Consider the following 15,859-nt stretch of genomic DNA (forward strand, 5'->3'; position numbering starts at 1 on the left):
CCTCTTCTACGCGGTGGTGTGCTGGGGAGGCAGCATAAAGAAGAAGGACGTCTCACACCTGGACAAACTTGTTATTGTCTGTTATACCTGCATTTTTATCACTCTTTAATATTGTTTTTTATCAGCATGCTGCCTTTGGTAGTATTTGAATTTCCCCTTGGGATTAATAAATTATCTATCTATCTATCTATCTATCTATCTATCTATCTATCTATCTATCTATCTATCTATCTATCTATCTATCTATCTATCTATCTATCTATCTATCTATCTATCTATCTATCTATCTATCTATCTATCTATCTAACAGAACCAGAGCTAACAATATAGTGCTTATAATATTAAGGGGCCACCAGTCCTGATTAAACCGTGATGAAGATGGATGGATGGATGGACATTAATTGAAACACTTTAAATTTGTGGTTATGACAGAACTGAACACAAAGGGAAGAGTACAACAACACCAGGCACAGCACTGATACACCATTACAGCAAAGAGGATGTTATTGAGGGAAATAGATCTGAGGAACAAATGCACACAGATATACCTCAGACTGTCTATTGTTAGTATCTATGACCAAATGTTGCATATAACTGTGTAAACTGATTGAAAGACCCCCTCACTCTCCTAAATATGTTTATGTCATTAGCATTGACAATTAAGGACTGTCGCTCCCCAACAGAACATCACCATCATTCAAAATGAAGAGCTCGCTTCATTAACATATTCTGTGTCAAAATCCATGCATGTGTGCTTCAAGTTGTTGTGCATATTCTACCATTTTAGCTGCAATAATATTTATGGCTTTTAACTGCTGATTTGGAAGTACAGTATTGCCCAGCGGGGAGCAAAGATATTTTAAAATGCATTAGCTGTTCAGGTTCAATAAATGGTATAACACCCTCTTCTCCGAGCTCTGTAGAAAGTTTGAGACTGTAAATTCTAGAAAGTCTAAGAAGGCTGATTTAGTATCTGACTCCAAGTTTTTGTGTGCTCAACTGAATATTTTAGACTTGTTTTACTCCTAGTCTTTCGCATGTGTGTATTATTTAGTCAGATATACAATCTGTAAATAAACTAACATTGTAGCAGGTGCAGTTCTGAAAGCTTCAGTTTGCTAAGGTGATGGTGATGCCTTGTTCAGGACTTGTATTTAGTAGACCAGGCGGTACTACTGTAGTGCCCTCTGTAATGTTTGGCACAAAGAAAGATTTTTTATTTATTTACCCTCTGCTCCACAGTTTAAAATTACAAATTAAACAATTCAGAGGTGATTAAAACACATAGTGACGACTTTAATTTATGGGTATTTGTGCACATTTTAGTCACACCATGTAGAACTGACAACATTTTTTCTAAATGGCCCCCTATTTCAGGTCCACTTTCATGATGTTACAGCTTAGGCATGTATGGCTGCCACAGGTACTGGAACACTTATCTTCATTGATGATGGAACTGCTGACAGCAGTGGCACAATGAATTCTGAGGTGTATAGAAACATCAAGTAAATGCCTCCAAACTCAGTGGAAGGCACTTCATCCTACAACAAGATGATGATCCCAATCCTACTGCTAAGGCAACACAGGAGTTTTTCAAACTAAAAAAATGGAAAATTCTTGAAAGGCCAAGCCAGTCACCTGATTTAAACCCAACTGAACATGCCTTCAATATACTGAAGAGAAAACGTAAGGGTCAAGCCTGTGAAACAAGCAGAAACTTAAGATGGCTACATTAGAGGCTTGGCAGAGCATCTCCAGAGAAGATACTCAGAACCAGGGGCTTCATGTGTAATGCTGTGCGTAGAAACCACATTAAAACATGGCATGAGCACAAAAGTGGAAATGTGCGTACACACAAAAAAAATCAGATGCACAAAACTGTGCGTAAACCAACTTCATATGCTACTTACGCTCCATAAATCCTGTTCTGCATAAAATGTAATGCACATGTACACAACTCCCACCCCACCCCGACTCTTCCCAGAATTTTGCATATTTGAATATGTAAATTGTTACAAATACCTCTTGCAGTTAAATGTTTTGTTAGAAGATAATGGCAAAAGCACGTATGAAAGAAGAATTTCACCAAATGCGAAGTGAAGGTCCTACTCAGTGAAGTGGAGGCAAGGAAAACATACTTTTTGGTGACTTAGGCAGTGGTATGAGTAATGGAAGGAACTTGATGGAATGACCCTCAAAAGTTCAAGTTCTGATAGTCAAACAGTTCCAGATATAAAAAAGAAGTAGTCAGATGTCAAAGCCAATGTGAAAATACGAGTCGTAGCCCACCATCTGCATATTGCATATTAGGGCGCAGAGAAAACAAAAAAATAGGGACACAATGAAGAAAAAAGGTTGAAATGTAAACTTTAATCTCAAATTTCCATTATAATCACGTAGTTTATTTTGTCATTAAAAGTAAACATTGTAAACTTAATCTTGTTTAATTTACTAGAGTTTCTCAAATCCCATCATAACTAAAGTAACATGTTAAATGCTTTGTATTCTATGTGTTCTATGTGTGTGTGAATCACGACGTGCTTTTTAAATGTGCTCTCTCTTTCACAGACAGGAGTGCACAGCCACTGATCGACACACAATACATTATACACAAAATATTACAGCTCTCTGAACGTTTTAGAATAGTAAGATGTACTGTATACTTGATATCATTTTCATGATAAAATGCATTAAAGCATGTATTAAACATGTGGGGGAATGGTGGCGCAGTGGTAGTTAAGAGCTGATGCCCTGTCCACGGATTGTTCCTGCCTTCCGCAAGATGCCTGCTGGGACGCGTGCGACCCCTGATAAAATAAGTTATTGCAGCAGTACTGCCTCTGTCAAACGTACCAACTCCCAATTCCTGTCCTACCATTTCCTTTTTCCAAGTAACCAATTGCCACACGATGAGCTCTGTAATAAATGTAAAACCAGTTGTAAGCTTAGAATGCCGATTACTTCAAAGCTTTTAAGGAATATTGAAAAATCTTCGTTATACATGTTTAATTATTCCATCCATCCTTGATAGCGCCAGTCCCAGCAAACATCACGTGCGAGGCAGAAACAATCCCTGGATGGGGTGCCAGCTCACTGCTAACACTGTACCACCGTGCCCACACTTGTTTAATTATTAAAAGTATACATTATTTAAGTGAAGTTAACAAATTATCTGTAAAATTTAGTAAACATACTTTAATGCATTTCATCATACAAATGACATCAAGTATACATGCCTAGTATTCTAACAGCACACAGCGTCAAGAGCATAGCTCTTGGAAATCTAAGTCAATGTAAAAGCCAGTCATAATCATTTGTAAATATGTGCTCTCTTCTATTGAATTGTATTGAATTCCTTTATTGTCATTGTATGGTACAATGAGATTCATATGCAAATCCTCCAAAAACTTATTTTCCTATAAAATGATACAATAATAATAATACGATAAAAAAATAATGAAAACTATGCAATATGAAAGCATAAGTACAATAAATATGTATATATTGTGCAGATAGTGCAAATGGTTCATAAAGTGGCTCAGGTTCTGCAATGTTACGGTTGTAGTGCAAATTTACAGTGAGGTAATTGTAATTATAAGTACAAACAGTGCTTTTGATGAACTGATTGAGTGCATTTATAGCTCTTAAGATGAAACTTTTTCTGAGCTTCGAGATCCATGCAGGAAAAGCTCTGAAGCGTTTGCCGGATTGGAGAAGTTCAAATAGACTGTGGCATCACTGAGTGGCTTTCCTTAGGCAGCCGGTGCTATAAATGTCCTCTCAACACAACCCGGCGTAGAGCTTTCTCATCAGAAGCTGCAGCTATGATACCACACACATATACAATGGGTTAAAATACTCTGAGTGGTGCACTGAGAGAAACAATGCTAAAGCAGCTATGTAATAGTTTGGCCATTGCATGCACCATTATATTGTTACATAATGATTACAATCAAGTGCCTTAAATTTGTAAACAATATGCAGTTCATTTTGATATATTTGATAAATCCGACATTGATGTGAATCTGAAAAAAGGGAGATCACACAGAAACAGTAGCATTGCTTTGACATTGGGTGCTGCCAGTTTGCAAAACTGCACAGAAACTTGTGTACGCAAGGGGGGAGGCTGCCGTGAAAATGTGCGTGGCTTTACGCCAAGTTTAGTTTTTATACATCTCAAAGTGTGCATGGAAATGGGTGTATGCAGCATATTTGTGTGTACGCACAGTTTATACAAGAGGCCCCCGGTGAATCTCAGACTTCAAGCAGTCACTGCATCCAAGAAGTATGTCACAAAGTAATAAATACTAGCCAACCCGCGGCGTACCATACGCCGCATAATCAGGCCGGTTTTTTAATGATTTTTAAGCACAGGGAGAAAATTAACATTTGAAAAATTGGTAATGTAATAAATCAGCAAGAAAAGCAACATTGTAACAATGCACGGAATGAACCAACACACAATCGTCCGTGCGGCACTAAGGCACGGAGGGTGGAACGGGAGGAGAGGAGAAGGACGTCCACTTGCTTCCTCCGTCATGCTAGTCTGCTGATTTCTCGTTCAGTATGCACTGCCTGCTCATGTGCCCACCTCCAACTCGTCACTCGAGTCGTTGTCGTCTTTGCACAGTCCAGATGCACCTGTGACACACGTAGACTTTTCATTGCTCTGTGCGGTTTTGGCTGCCTTTTTATATATAATCCACCAAGACACCCGACCACGGTGGTAGCGAGGTGGGAGGGCGGTGTGTACAAAGTGCAGGAGCATCTAAGAAGACGCATGTTTGTTGCGGATGTGAATTGCTGTACGTAGCGTGTAAAACAGTTTGCTATGGGGCACGCAGTTGTGCGTCGTAACCGAAAACTCGGCTTTTAAAGATTGCTTACTTCATTGTATATACGACTGTAGGTGAATGAAAAGATGTAATTCTGGAGAGGGCAACATAAAATACAGCGTTTTACACGCTGCATACAGCAAATCACATTCACGACAAATTGTTTTACACGCAGCATACAGCGATTCACATCCGCGACAAATATGAATCTTCTTAGATGGTGCTGTCGCATCCACCCACGCTCTCGAAGCACACACACTGCCTGGTCATGTGCCCGCTCGCAAGAGTAACTAACAGAGACCTGCCCACCAACTGTAAGACCATGGGATACCCCTCGCAAACTGCTCTACACACCGCATACAGCGATGCACATCTGCGACAAACAAACTGTTTTACACACTGCATACAGTGATTCACATCTGCGACATGATTTTTGTTAAATGGTCCTGTCGTGTCCACCCTCGCACTCGAAGCATACACACTGCCTCGTCATGTGCCCGGTCGCAAGAGCAACTGAAAGAGACCCGGCCACCAAGTCTAAGACCATGTGAAACCCCTCGGAAACTGTTTTACTCGCTGCATACAATGATTCACATCCGTGACAAACAAACTGTTTTACAAGCCGCATACTGCGATTTACATCCGTGACAAACATGCCTTTTCTTAGATAGTCCTGCTGCGTCCACCCTCGTTCTCGAAGCATACACACCGCCTGGTCATGTGGTGCCTCTGTGTGAACCGGTCAGGCACAGAGAAGGTCAGCTGCTGAGAGAGCGTCTTGACTGTTGCAGGGCCTGCATTGGTGAAGCAGGTGAGACGGTAATGAAACAGAGCCACAGGGCTTATTGGTTTTTAAAGACTGCTTCCTTCATTGTGTTTGAACGTCAGTTTTAAAGGTTTTTGTTAAGGATCCCATGGGATACCCCTCGCAAACTGTTTTACACGCTGCATATAGCGATTCACTTCCGCGAGAAACATGCCTCTATGAACAGTCAACGTGGCTCAGAGGTACATGTGGACTCTATGACAGACGAACATAAATGACGCCATTTTTCCTGTGTCATCGCGTCCGAGTCGGTGGGCGTGATTCTGCAAGTTGTCGTATCCAATGGTCTTAGAGTTGGTGGGCGTGGCTCCTTCCTGCGTGCGCCATGGGCGTCTTACTTGTCAGCGGCTTAGTGAATCCACGCCCCTTCCGGCGTGCTTTCAATGGGTGTCTTGCCTTAGTGAATTATATATATAGATGACTGCTTTAATATACCTGCCATTGCTATGTCCGAAACATAGTGTGCCCTGAAATCGGGCAGGACCAGGTATAAAAAGTGTTAAAATTTGTACATGGTGAGACCAAAATGTATGCAAATACCCTTCAATGAAAGTCTGCAATTTTTCCCCAACAGATGGTGCATCACAAGCATTAACACTGCTTTTATGAATCCCATACCAAATAGCATATAACGGAGACATAGTCATTGCATGGCAAACTGCGCAAGTTACTGCTGAGGTCTACTTTGATTACTTAGATATCAACCTGTCTTAGGAGGGCAGCACAGCTAGATAGAACATAAACAAATGTAATATTGAAGTAGTGGCTCTGCTTTAACTTTTTAGTGTTATTTGCACCTGTGTGATCACTAATTGTCAGCATTCTGATACAATTTAAGGAGCAAACTCCACAGAAATAAGGTGAATACAAATAAAAATGGCGAAAGAAAGTTAAGTTTAAAACTTTGACAAAGACAGCACATTTCTGAACTTGTACTTTGTAAATGTAAATATTGTTCTAGAGCACTTTTCTAAATGCAGAATAAGAAAAGAAAAAATGTCAGCTAAGCAATTAGATTGATGAAACATAAGAGTGACTAACTGATTTGTCAAACACTGTGGATTGAAAGCTTGTAGCCACAGAATTACTCCAGAACTGAACTTGGGAACCTCATATTAGAAAATGAATAAGCTTTATTGTCCTGGCCTCATGTACATGATAAAACCTAATGTATAGGAAATTTAAATAAAATGATACAATAACTGTATTAAAATAAAAAATAACTAATTATATAAGGGGCAGCACAGTGGCGCAGTGGGTAGCACTGCTGCCTCACAGTTAGGAGACCCGGGTTTGCTTCCCGGGTCCTCCTGCATGGAGTTTGCATGTTCTCCCAGTGTCTGCGTGGGTTTCCTCCCACAATCCAAAGACATGCAGGTTAGGTGCATTGGTGATCCTAAATTGTCCCTAGTGTGTACTTGGTGTGTGTGTGTGTGCATGCCCTGCGGTGGGTTGGCGCCCTGCCCAGGGTTTGTTTCTTGCCTTGCACCCTGTGTTGGCTGGGATTGGCTCCAGCAGACCCCTGTGACCCTGTAGTTAGGATATAACGGGGTGGATAATGGATGGATAATTATGTAAGTGGGGTAGAGAAAAAGTTTATTAGTATGAAAATGTATCCTGCTTTTGCCTCAATCTGTTGTTGAGATGAGATGCTCAGTACATATTGTTTTTAAAGCGTCATACTGTTCAAAACTCTGCATCTGAGACAAATTCTAAAATAACTAACAATAAACTTACTCCCTCTCCTCTATCCACATTATAAACTGACTTACTCTAACAAGATGGATAGATAGATAAAGGAGTGTCTAATCATAGATTGATAGATAGGAGTATGTAATGAATAAGAGTATGTTCTTCCCATATTTATCTGTTCAAATCTATCTGTCTATCTAAGAATGAAAAATGTTAAAAGGAATCATTTAGATCAGCTATTTAAATACTTCAGTTACAAAATAACCCATGGTTTACCCTAGCCATGCCCAATATAAATCTAAGTAATTTTGTCATTTACCCTTAGAGCAAAATTCCTGAAAATATTTTTGATGTTGTCAGGGACACAGACTCGATCACAAAAGAGGAAGCACAGTGCAGCCCCTCAGCACACATACTTCTGCCAGAACATCTGAACAGTAAGACTGAGCACAGCACACTTCTCTGTTAAGCATGGACGGCAGTGTAATATCACAGTCCACTTACACTCATGCATGTATTTAAGATGCAGGATGAAATATGTGAAATATGTGTACAGACATAGGAAGGACATGCAAACTGTGCACACATTGACCAGGCCTAGACTTGGGCTTGCTTGTGCTGTGAGGCAGCAAAGCTAACCAGTGCACCACCCTATTTGTAAAATTTATATGTACAGTATATAAATATAAATTGATAGAAACATATGTTATGGGATCTATCTATCTATCTATCTATCTATCTATCTATCTATCTATCTATCTATCTATCTGTCTGTCTGTCTGTCTGTCTGTCTGTCTGTCTGTCTGTCTGTCTATCTAAGATAAGGTACTTTATGTGACCACAAACATTTTTGCACATAATGAGCTCCTTATAGTTACTTTCTGGCTCCATGAAGACTAAAAAGCAAAGATTACAATGTTACAGGGTGGCCAGGACCTGTGATGTGAGTCTTTCACCTGGCTGCTAACCCCAAGTGTCAGTTTGTCTTGTACCAAAGGACAGGACACACACTTGCTTTCAAAGCTTCACACACACTCCTGATTGGATCCTTGCTTCCTTTCTCATGACTCCTCGGCCCTCTCTCTTCTCTCAGCACTCATCTGCAGATCACATTTGAATCACTATTTACAGGCACCCTATGTATGTTGCTTGTATTTTTATGAAGACTACAAATGTGTGTCTAAGTAGTTTGCTTTCAGGCCAGGCTGCTCCCATCTTTGTCTTTGGGTGGGAGGGTTTGTGTTGGCCTTGAATCGCAGCTCCTCTGTGAGATTCAAACAGAGCAGTACTGTAGCAGCTGTCATTCTGAGCGCTGGACGTGAGGGTTGCGCTGTTAGCTGCTCTGCTTATTGGAAGTGCGCCGATTGTGTTTATATTCCTTGTTCCACATCCATGATTCTTTCAAAGATTTTTCCCATGTTTTAGTGACTCTGAGTCAGTAAAAAAAAGGAAGCTCTAGAGTTTTATATACTATTATATAATGGCTTTTTATTCTTCAGAGCAAATGATACTTCAGATACAGCAAGGGCAAAGACTCCCAAAAAAAGAGTATAGAAAATCATGGGATTTAAGCAAGTCAGCATAAGACAGAAGGACATTCTGATATGAACATTACTCTGAATATTTTTATGGTGAAACCTTTTGCAGTAAGATTCTGAAAAGTGCTGCCAGATGTACCAATCTGTATTGGTGTTTTGTTATCAGTACTTAGCTAAAATCACTGGCAGCTCATTTAGAAGAAGTCGCTCCTTTAAATAGAGAGTTTGAGCATTTAAGCGAGCTTACAAATTCTACTTCTAACTTCACGTACCAATCCATCTCCATCCTGAAGCTCTTTAGAGTTTTTTTGATGTATTGACAGCTGTGTCTGTGTTTCATAGGAGGATGTGAGCTGTCAGAGGGAAGCGTCTGGCCTCAGGAGAGTGGTTCTTTATGTCTGTAGCACAAAAGCAATTCATGCTGAGAGAACTTATGCTCTTCTGAGGTGGAGTTGAGGAGCTCCTTAGTTGCCACATAAAGCCCGGTGTCTTACAATGGTCCCTACAGCATATGTCAAACTAGTTTAACGCAAGTATTGAAGTTGCATTGAGAATAGGGATGCTCCTGAACAAAGATCTGTATTTATAGCCACTTTCACATCAGGCCGTCTAACCTTGTTGTGTGTCTGTTTTTAACCCTCTTACTAATATGAACATTAAGAACCATTTCTTAATATGTTTTATAAAAGTAGGTCAGATAAGCACTAAGAACAAGCATTGCACGCTTCAAAATGTGTTTAAGTGGGATGACTGCCTGCTTGGATATGCACAATAAATAATTAGATATCTATCCTTCATTCCATTATATCTACCTTCTTTGTACAGCTCAGGGCCTATCCCAGCAGCATCAGGTGCCAGGCAGGAACCAATGGGTGAGGCACCAGTCCATCAACATAGCACATGCACACACATTGTGCCAGTAATCAAACCAGATCAAGCTAACTGGCATATTTTTGGGAATTTCATTTATGGATTTCAAGTGGATTTATTTCTGGGATTGGAAATTACTTTGGGGGTGATATTCAAACAATACATTGAATTGAATTCTCATTTTAATACAAAAATGTTTTCAAAAGTGTGATATGAACTATGGATTGTGATCAAATATTATGTACTTAGGGAGTCTGTGTAAGCTGTAGTTTTCTTTCAAGACGTTTTTCTAGTTCTTAAGCAGTGGGTGGTTTTCTTAAAGGTATAAATGGTGCACAAAATCAGTCCACTGTGTGTAACTTAGACAGTTGGAAGATCATTAAATAAAATTCATTGAGATTACCTTCCAAGGTCTGTAGGATGGTGGAAAAGATTGTAACAGACTGAATGAACAACCAGAGGGATTTCCAGCCTTGCAACACGTATTCCAAGCCGTGACATAACTTTTAATATATTTTTTCATGCCTTCATAGCTTTTAAATGCTCAACGAAGACTGACTATTAGAAAATCCTTCAGGTGATTGTTCTGGTATGGGCATTCCTTCCAAAAATTGAGATACAGTATTTTTTGTACTATGTCTGAATAATATTCTCAAATTCATGACTGGATTCATTTTAAACTGAGGAGAGAGTGTCAGCTTTAAGGTGTTTATCTCCTGCTGGGTAAGAGATCAAAAACTAAATCAACAGGAAAAATAGTGACCACCAAGCATGTCTAGCATTCAAACATTTTTATGATTTCATATACTGTACATAAAGTTCTTGTGATCAGAAAGATGTTGTGTTCTCCTAAGACAATGGAACTGCCTCCTAAAGCTAATTTTATAGCTAGCAATTTCGTGTTACCTACGTCATAGTTTTGCTCAGTGGGAGTCAAAGTCTTTGGGGAAAAAGGCTTAAAGGTGATGCTTAGCAGTATCTGGGAGTTTTAAGACTTCTCAAGCTACTTCAGTGTGCCCTTAACATAATCCCCTCTGTTCCCCTCTCAAATGATTTATTTCAGCAAAACATTTATCATGTTGGAGTTGCTCATGATCCTTTGGTAAAAGGGCAATTAGAAAAATAACCAGGAGATGAAAGTCACAGTGCGAGAGAAAGGGTAGTCAGAGGAAAGCAAGGGTCAGAGCCTGGATGATCAATTACATCTCGAGGTACAAGAACAAAAGAAAGGACAAACGTTGTGGACAAGAGTAAGGTCAAAACCAAACTTATGGAGTGTTTGTACAACACTGACTCTCACTAGGAATTCTTTAAAACACAGAACACCCCAATCACCACCATATTTATAAAGGACAGTGTAATGATTTCATTAGCCACAATGATTGTGATCACATGACACACTGAGGACAGTATCAGCGAAAAATAAAAGACACAAACTAAACCAGTCAAAAAACAACTAAGAAATTCAAATTGAACAGAAAAGTGCATGTCTCAACATGCGCTTTATATTTGTCCATAATCCAAAAGTGTTATCAAACCAAAAAGATAAACACAAGCACATAATCGGACCCTTTAATTATTTTGCTTTATAAATGTAAAACTTGCCATAGGCTCATGCTCAATCAGCATAATTTCTGTGAGTCCTCCTATAAACAGAAAGGAGTATTTGTGTGCAGGAGAACAATAATGGCTATCAAAACTGGAAACAGAAAACATCAAATCACTTGCCTTCTCAGCTCAGAACACGTGGATCACTAAAAGTTATAGAAGTCACTTTGACACAAAGTAAAGTGAACTTGAACCCAAAATATTTCAAACATTCACTTGTCATTTACTTGTGATCTCCTTAATTTCTGGCCTTATTACATTCACCCTGGTTCATCTCCTGGCTACTAATTTACAAGCTGCTAGTTACACTGGAAAGTGACACACTGAAGAGCTGCCTGTTTCCCAGCCAATTATTTTTCCCATTATCACTTCATCATTTTGCATTTGATTTTCCAGTCTTTGACCTCTTTCAGTGATCTGCTGTGCAGATAATTGAGGTTTTCCAAGATGTTTGCCTAATAGTCCACTCTGGGAATAGTTAAAGAAATCCAGAAACTAAACAGGTGGGATTAGGGCTAGGCAATGTGACTTAATCTCGATATTTGTAGTTCATATGGCGATATTTGATATGTATCGATCATTTTATGTTCTCTAAAATACTGTGGTATAAGTTTGATGTATAGTCAGGACTATGTCAGAATAAACAATGCTTTTATATTTGTCACATCAATAGATCTCACACACACACACACACACACAGAGGCACAATGTACCATAGAAATATTTTGGTATTGGTTACTTCGGTCTCTTCACATACACACAAACATATCAATCTCTTAGTTATATAGAATTCATCCATCCATTATCCAACCCGCTATATCCTAACTACAGGGTCACGGGGATCTGCTGGAGCCAATCCCAGCTAACACGGGGTGCAAGGCAGGAAACAAACCCCCCAAACAGGGTGCCAGCCCACTGCAGTATATAGAATTGTAAAATATATTTTTTGGCATTGTGTTTCATTTGTCAATTTACATCCCCCCTGTCTCTCACACACACCATTAAGTTGTAATCATAATAAGTGAATCGAGCCTTAGATGTTGGTACACATACCTTTGGGGACAATATTCAAAATTGAATTAAAGTCTGTAATTTGGATAAAGTAAAACATGATACAACCTTCTCACCAATGGTGAGGTGAAGCCGGTGGCCAAAACACTGCAGCCTCATCCATTTATTGACGCTCACTGTTTTGATTACATTGCTGCCATTCCTGTCTGTTTTCTTTTAAATTCCAAGCCCTAACTGCATTTTGAAAGCCTCGTGTAACAATTTCTCCAGAAGATCCCTTGTTTGGAAACACAGACCGTTTAACTCACAGTTTCTTATAAAATGTCCTGTTAGACCACAAACCTCTGTTGGATGCAAAGTATGCAACATCGGGAAGTTTTTCAGTAATTTTCTGTTTGGACATCAGCGTATAGTTTCCAAAATGGTTTGCAGAAAAAAATATACAACTGGGCAACTCACAGTCAGGATCCATTGTTTTAAGCAGCTGCTTAAATCCTGTTTTTTTTTAATCTGTACTGATAGCAACCATGTCCTTCACTCCACTTTGCAATTTATAATGCACACAATGAGAAAATGAAGCTGCTAGTGTATTTTATTTTTAGACAGTGAGTTGGTGTTTGGCAGCACGTCTCAAGGTATGGCATTATATGCATGCACTCTTCGTCCTGAACTGTATGTTGTTGGAGATGGTGGAAGAGATTGTTGCATTTGTAGCTTTTTAAGGCTGAGCTTGTATATGACTGTGCTTTGTTGTGCGTCATATTTTTTGAAGCCAAACTGTCTCCATATAAAAGATCCATGAGTGCCATTTTTACAGATAATATCGTCAATATATGGTCCTCCTCCTCAGCTTTGTGGTCTGGTTTTCTGTCTTCACTACACTCCATTTCCACTAAATAAGCCGAGATGTGTGAGAGGTAAATTGTGAAAACTATATTAAGGGTACAGCCTTGGACACAGCCCACCGTATGTTAAAACAAGATGACTTGACCTTCAGCAATTCAGACGTGTATATCTAGACATGGCAATAGGCCAGTCGAACATTGGCAGCAGTGTTACGGTGATCACGTGTAAATACTCAAACACTGTTAAGTTGTGCATTCCACACAGTACTGTTGATGGAACACTGGCAGTTAAAAAAATCGATACAGTGACACATCCTCCAAAAATGTTTGCATAAAAATGTTTTGAATTTAACCTCAATATTTGTTTTTCGTCCAGCCTTAAGTGGGATGTGAGGTCTGACTTCACAGATAACACCCGGATAACATGGATTTGCTTCCCAAAGAACAGTGATGTTACCAGAGAATATTATCAGGGTGACTCTCTCTTTTCTGAAAGACATGTTCTTCCAGCACTGTGTCTACTTGGCTCGCTGCGTTAAACGGGACCCATTGCACTCCTCTCATGGATTCTTCATTCTTTTGCCATCTGGAAAAAGATATTACAGCATCAGTGACGGATCTGCCACGTTGTGTGATAGCCTTATCCCCCCAGGGTATCATACTCCTCAGAACAATGCAACCCTCCCACGATCTTCCAGCGTACCTTAACATACGAGATCATGATCTGAAACTCCAGTGTATGCACAAGTCTCTTTATCTGTATTGATCGGTCTCAGTGTAACTGTGGTAGTCAATTGCATTGGCATATTGCATATCGCTTTGTCCTGTCTTGTCTTTTTTGCACAATGCATACACAGCGAGCTCTGAGCCTCATGATAGATAGATAGATAGATAGATAGATAGATAGATAGATAGATAGATAGATAGATAGATAGATAGATAGATAGATAGATAGATAGATACTTTATTTATCCCCAAGGGGAAATTCACATACTCCAGCAGCAGCATACTGATAAAGAACAATATTAAATTAAAGAGTGATAACAATGAAGGTATAACAGACAGACAATAACTTTGTATAATGTTAACGTTTACCCCCCCGGGTGGAACTGAAGAGTCGCATAGTGTAGGGGAGGAACGATCTCCTTAGTCTGTCAGTGGAGCAGGACAGTGACAGCAGTCTGTCGCTGAAGCTGTTCCTCTGTCTGGAGATGATCCTGTTCAGTGGATGCAGTGGATTCTCCATGATTGACAGGAGCCTGCTCAGCGCCGGTCACTCTGCCACGGATGTCAAACTGTCCAGCCTTCCTCACCAGTTTGTCCAGGCGTGAGGTGTCCTTCTTCTTTATGCTGCCTCCCCAGCACACCACCGCGTAGAAGAGGGAACTCGCCACAAATGTCTGATAGAACATCTGCAGCATCTTATTGCAGATGTTGAAAGACGCCAGCCTTCTAAGGATCTATAGTTGGCTCTGTCCTCTCTTGCACAGAGCATCAGTATTGGCAGTCCAGTCCAATTTATCATCCAGCTGCACTCCCAGGTATTTTTAGGTCTGCACCCTCTGCACACACAGTCGCCTCTGATGTTCACAGGGTCCATGAGAGGCCTGGGCCTCCTAAAATCCACCACCAGCTCCTTGGTTTTGCTGGTGTTCAGTTGTAGGCGGTTTGAGTCGCACCATTTAACAAAGTCCTTGATTAGGTTCCTATACTCATCCTCCTGCCCACCCCTGATGCAGCTCATGATAGCAGTGTCATCAGCAAACCTTTGCACATGGCAGGACTCCGAGTTGTATTGGAAGTCTGATGTATATAGGCTGAACAGGACCGGAAAAAAGTACAGTCCCCTGCGGCGCTCCTGTGTTGCTGACCACTATGTCAGACCTGCAGTTCCCGAGACGCACATACTGAGGTCTGTCTTTAAGATAGTCCACAATCCATGCCACCAGGTATGAATCTACTCCCATCTCTGTCAGCTTGTCTTGATTTCTTCTGTCTGTATTCTTGCATATTGTTGGATGACGATAAGGTTTACTTTGACTTTGACTTTGACAAGGGTTCCATCCCAGTCTAACAAGTTTTATTCCTCATCGTAGGGTCAGCTCCCAGGCTGGCATTTCACCTCAGCTCATATGTATGAAGGAATAACCACTCCTCAGTAACTTCTAGTCACTTAACCACCTTAAGAATGTGCATATACAGGAAAGGAAAAGTAGTCATTTCATATGAAAGAAGGGTGAACTTTTCTGGGTTTAATTGCAAAAAGAAAACTGATTGCTTCTGTCTGAAATTCACCGCAGTGCACTTGCAGTGTTTCTTTTGTACTTTATTTTTTGAATTCCACTGTAATAACCTGAAGAGTCAACAACTACAGTGACATGTCACAGACCTGCAGTAGCTGTATATGTATTTGTTCAACAGCCCAGATATTAGTTTGATATCCTTTGATATTGGAGGAGAAAACATAATCCCACTTATTGTTTATTTCTGCGCAGTGCGTGTCGGCAGAGTCACAATGCTGATCCTTCTGTCTAGGTGAGCGCTCAGCTGGGAGCCACATGTCTCTGCGTTGAAAGGCTGGCCAATCCTGGGGGGGGGGCTGGGGGGCTGTAGAACAGGAGCCTTGCATTGACC

This window comes from Polypterus senegalus, chromosome 10 (genome assembly GCF_016835505.1).
Source record: "Polypterus senegalus isolate Bchr_013 chromosome 10, ASM1683550v1, whole genome shotgun sequence".
NCBI lineage: Eukaryota > Metazoa > Chordata > Cladistia > Polypteriformes > Polypteridae > Polypterus > Polypterus senegalus.